We start from the raw sequence: 6,000 nt of genomic DNA on the forward strand, positions 1-6,000 counted from the left end.
ATCGCCCCCAGCATTTTCTGTTAAGTTGGTCACGTGCTGCTTGTCACGCGTATGCATCGGTCACGCATACGCGTCGCCTAGCAGATTTCCTTCCCACGCACACGCGTGGGCCACGTATACGCGTCATTTGGCAGATTTCTGCAAATCCTCATTTCTTCATGAATTCTCCATTTTGCATGCTTTTCTTTTCACTCCTTCCATCCAATCCTTGCCTTATGAACCTGAAATCACTCAATAAACATATTAAGGCATCGAATGGAATTAAAGTAAACTAAAATTAGCAATTTCAAGGCCTAAAAAGCATGTTTTTACTCTTAAGCACAAATTAGGAGCAATTCACAAAACCATGTTATTTCATTGAATAAATGTGAGAAAAGTTGATAAAATACCCTAAAATCAACACAAGATAAACCAAAAAATTTGGGTTTATCAGAGGTGTCCATAGTTCTTAAGCACACTCTTTTTGCTTTGGATCATGACTTTAACTGCCCAGTCTCAAGCTTTTCACTTGATACCTTCACACCACAAGCATATCGTTAGGGACACTATTCTTTTAGAGTGCTTAGGCCAATATTTTTTTTCTTGTAGGCCGTCCTAACCATTGATGCTCAAAGCCTTGGATCCTTTTGCCCTTACCTTTTGGTTTAAAGGGTTATTGGTTTTTTCTGCTTTGTATTCATTTAATTTTTTTTCACATGCATATATATATATATATATATATATATATATATATATATATATTTTTTTTTTTCCTTTTTCTTTTGCAACATGCTTTTTCTTTTTCTTTTTGCTGCTTTTTCTTGCTTCAAGAATCAATTTATTTAGATTTTTCAGATTACCAATAATACTTCTCCTTTTTCGTAATTCTTTCAAGAGCCAACATTCATAAACTCCAATTTCAAATATGCACTGTCTATTCATACATTCAGAAAAAAAAGCAATGCCACCACATCAAAATAATTGACTATTCTTATTATGTAACTCGAAATTTATGTATCTCTCAATTCTTTTTCAATTAAAATTTTCTTTTAAGCAAGATGAGGGATATATGAAATACTCTATAGCCTTAAGACATAGATGATCACGCAACAAGAACAGTAGAACATATGATAAAACATAATAGAAAACAGAAAAAATAACATAAGAAAAAGGAATTAAGAGAACGAATCCACCTTAGTGATTGATTTGTGGAAAAATGCCGGATAAGAATTTCTTATAAAATAGTATTGTAGGTACATTTCTTAACCGACAAAGATTCCACTATCGATTCAAAAGTGTGTCACAATTTAAAACAAATAACCAAAAGTAGAATCCTGGGTCGTTTTCCCAAAGAGTTGACCCAATGATGCAAATTATTGATCAGAATTTTTCTGAGTAATTTTTCAAATGGAGAATGGAAAAATAAATGGCTAGAAACTAAAGCAATGAGCAGTAATAAGAGATGTTATGAATTGAAATAAAAGACCTTGGTTAGGAGAGATAATTGGAATTTCTATCCTTGTTGTCTCTCTCAAGTGTAATAGCAAAGGTTTATTGCTTCGACTTAGTTATCCTTCTGCAGTTGCAGGAAAGTCAAGTGGGTATCGCTAACTCTGGATCACAAGTCCTAGTCACTTCAGAGGGAAGGACTAGAGTTAGTAAAAATCGAGTTAGCCAGCAATTTCTAATTACAGATTACACTTGAGTATCACAACTCAAGGGTTTCCAATTAATCAACTCCTAAGCCAAGTTGGGAGCTCTACTCCATTAATATGAATGCCATTTTCAATAACATATAATAGGAATAAATAAAAGACATGATAAAATTTTTGAGAAATTAATCAAATTAAAACTGGTACGGACTATAATCAATACGAATTAAACAAGAAATAAAAATAAATATCAAAATACTTCAATGTATTAATAATAATCAAAAGTAACAAGATCCAAATGTGAATGCAAAATAAACAAAAAGAAAAGAGTAATAGGGAAATTGGAAAAGAAAACAATAGAGATGATGACTTCAATAGAAGGTAGTAGCATCTCTCTCAAGATCAAATCCAAGGCAAAACTAAGAAACCAAAAATGTAGAGGAAAGTAGGTGTTTTTTCTCTCTAGAATTCAAAAACTAAAACTAAAACTAAGTGAAAGTGAAAAAGTGTCCACAGTCTCAGCTTGCCCTTTACCTCTAGTCTGTGTTTTTGGGCTTGAAACTGGGTCCAAATTAGCCCAAAAATTGCCCCCAGCGAGTTCTGTTAAGTGCAGCACGTGACGCTCTGTCACACATACGCGTCGGCCACGCATACGTGTCGCTGAACTCCTGCGCTGGTCACGCGTACGCGTCAGTCACGCGTACGCGTCGCTGTACGATGCTCCAAATCACACGCACGCATCAGCCATGCGTGCGCGTCGCTCCTCGCTTCTCAGCTCCTTAGTTTCTTGTGTTCCTTCCACTTTAACATGCTTCCACTTCATCCTTTAAGCCATTCATTCCCTGTAAACCTGTAGACACTTAACAAACACATCACAACATCGAATGGTACAATGGAGAATTAAAGATTAATAATTTTAAGGCATAGGAAACATGTTTTCATTCATAACACAAAATTAGGAAGGAAATAAAAAACATGAAATTTACATGAATAAGTGTGGGAGAAGTTGACAAAACCCACTCAATTTAGTCCAAAATATATCATAAAACAGTGGTGTATCAGTGATGATGGCTACTACTCCTCCTTGAGGATCCAATATAGTGCTTGATGCCCTTGTCTCTGTTGTTCTTCCCTCATAGCACTTTGATCTTCTCTTATTTCATTGAGGATGGTGGACTGCTCTTGATGCTCCATCCTCAGCTAATTCATGTTAGAGTTTAATTCTCCCATGAAGGTATGCCATTGATCCCAATGGCTTTGAGGAGGAAAATGCATCTCTTGAAGCATCTCAGGGATCTCATGTTGAGGCAGTTGCACAGGCTCTTGTGTATGCTCTCTAGTTTGCTCCATCCTTCTTTTAGTGATGGAATTGTCCTTCTCAATGAGAATGTCTCCTTTTATGACAATTCCAGCTAAATTGCATAAGTGACATATGAGGTGAGGGGAGCGGAAGCAAGTGCCTTTCCCTTCCTCTTCCTTTAGGTTTCACCAGTCTTTGGTGCTATACTTAGGAGTGGTAGAAGTCAAAAAGCAAAGCTTTGGTAACACCAAACTTAAGAGTTTTGCTTGTCCTCGATCAGATATGAACAATGGGGAAGAATAAAGTAGAAGAAGGTGGAGTAGGTGGAGATTCTGTGGGACCTTCTGGTCTTGAGAGGCTAGGGAATTCAAATTCCCTGCCCTCCTTATGGGCATTGAACGCCAGCTTGTGCACCAAAGCTGGCGTTCAACACTAGTTTGCCTCCCATTTGTGGCGTTGAACGCCCAGGAAGAACCTCCTTCTTGGCGTTCAACACCAGTTCTTCTGCATTTTTGGGCATTAAACGCCCAGTCTGGCTCGCTGGCTGGAGTTCAACGCCAGCTTGTTGCTCCCCAGAGGGCGTTGAACGCCCACTCTGGCTCCTTGTCTGGCGTTCAACGCCAGCAAAGTTTCTGCTCCAGGGTGTTCTGTTTCCAGCTCTGACTGTTTCTGTTTCTGTTCTAACTACTGCACATGATCACAAACATTAAAAAGCAAGGAAAAATTCTAAAAATAAACTAAAATAAACTCAAATGAAAATAAACAAAAGAAATAAGAACATAAATACTTTACTTATGGTTGGGTTGCCTCCCAATAAGCACTTCTTTAATGTCATTAGCTTGACGAACAGCTCCTTTCAAGGAGGAAGATAATCATAGAGGAATAAATTCTTACTCCTTACTGGGAGTGTCCTTCCTGTGCTCTCATGGAATAGTGTAATGCGCTCAAGAGACAGGACCTTGTTCACTACCTGAGGCAGGATTGGGCTTACAGCAATATGCTGGTGTCCCTTTTTGTCACTTCCCTCTTCCATGGTGAATACCATGATGAGATAAGTGAATACTACCATCTTCCATGGTGAAAAGCCTTTTGTAGGGATATTTTTGTTTTTTCAGCCCTAGGTATCTTCCTTTTGGGGCCTTCCTCCTTTGTGGATAGTGTACATCGAATACCAAACTTACGTTTGGTCTTAGGAGGGATTGAATTAGTTTTATCCAAGGGAGGAGGCTGGAATGCTGAATCTATTATGCAATTGCCTCCCTTGTCAGGGGGTAATGGAGGGTCAAGAACCTTGAACACCATCCAGTCCTTATGCAAGGTAATCCCTGTTTCTTGTGCCTCTTGGATTCCCAGCTTCTTCATCCCAGATGAAGGTATCAGATTTAAACTCAAGCCAAGATCATAGAGGGCCTTGTCAAAAATGATCATCTCCCTTGGTAGTTCATTCTGGACTAAAGCACTGAACTCTTTGGTTAGTACTACAGTCTCATCTTTCACCTCTTGCATTTCCAGAGAAGAATCAACTTGAGGTTCCTTCTCCTCTGTAGGGGCGTGCTCACTGGCATTCTCAGGATCCTTCTGATCCTTGATTGCCTTAAGTCCCTTAGTAGCATGCTCCTGAGGTTTGGCCTCCTTGGTGAAGACTACTGTCTCACCTTCTTTTAAGGTCTCTTTTCCAGAGAGCATTAGGCTTTCTGTGAAGGCCCTATAGGGATGCACCTCCTCAAATAACTCAGTAAGAGGAATATTAACCTGCTCAGGTGTCCACCGGTCATGGGTGAGAGTGTCTCCTTGAGGGTAGTTACCACTCATATCACTAGGAGCATTATAAACCTCAGTAGGGGGTACGGCTACAGTCTCCATGTCTAGAACTTCTGTCCTAATTGGAGTCTTTTCACAGGAGTATAAGTGTTGGTTATTGGCAGCTATCTTAATGAGCTCATCTGCTTCTTCATGTGTCTTTGTAAAGTACAGAGGGCCGTTTGCAAAGTGATCTACTGTGTTCCTAGCTATCTCAGAGATTGCTTCATAGAAGATCATTGTCTTGCCCCATCTTGAGAACATATGGGGAGGAAAATTCCTGAACATCAGCTTGTACCTCTTCCAAGCATCATGGAGAGACTCACTCTCCTTCTGCTTGAAGGTCTGAATATCGGTCACTAGCTTAGTTAATCTCTATGAGGGAAAGAACCTATTTAGGAAATTGTTAACAACCTTATCCCAGGTGTTCACACTTCCTCTAAGTTCCATATGCCACCATTCATTTGCTTGATCACTCAGAGCAAATGGGAAGAGTTTTAGTCTAGGGACTTTAGGGTCCACTCCATTGGCTTCTACAGTGTCACAGAACTGTAGGAAGTCAGAGATGAACTTATTGGGGTCTTCCTATGGGCGTCCATGAAACTGGTATTTTTGTCGTAACAGCAGGACCTGGTCTAGGTTGACCTTAAAGTCATCTGATTTAATACGAGTGTCAAATGTATAGGAGCCTAGAGGTCTCCGAATTCGTGCATTCCTCTTTGGATCCATAGTGACCCTAGTGTCTCTACATACATAAATAAGAGACAAAGAAAAATAGGAGTCTCTATGTCATAGTATAGGGAACTCCCTGTGAGATTTGAAGAAGAATGAAGATGGAGAGAAGAGAAGAAGAATTTGAATAGAAGAAAGGAAGAATTCAAAAGTTTAGAAGCAAAATTAGAAACTAGAATTAAAATATTTTTGTTTTTATTTATTTATTAATTGAATTAAAAAGTTTTGAAATTAAAGTATGAAATTCGAAAAAGAAGAGAGAGAAATAAGTGGAGAATTTTCGAAAATAGAAGAGAGAAGAATTAGTTAGGAAGTTTTGAAAAAGAAGAGAGAGAAAACAAATAAATAATTAAGAGAGATTTGAAAATAAAATAAGATAGTTAGAGAAGATTTGATTTTGAAATTGAAATTAAAACAAGATAAGATAAGAATTGAAAAGATTTGGAAAAGATTTTAAAATTAAAATTTAAAAGAAGATAAGATAGAAAAGATTTTAAATTGAAAAGAAGATAAGTTAGGTAAGCAAGATAAGATAAG

Source organism: Arachis hypogaea, chromosome 11 (genome assembly GCF_003086295.3).
Source record: "Arachis hypogaea cultivar Tifrunner chromosome 11, arahy.Tifrunner.gnm2.J5K5, whole genome shotgun sequence".
Classification (NCBI taxonomy): domain Eukaryota; kingdom Viridiplantae; phylum Streptophyta; class Magnoliopsida; order Fabales; family Fabaceae; genus Arachis; species Arachis hypogaea.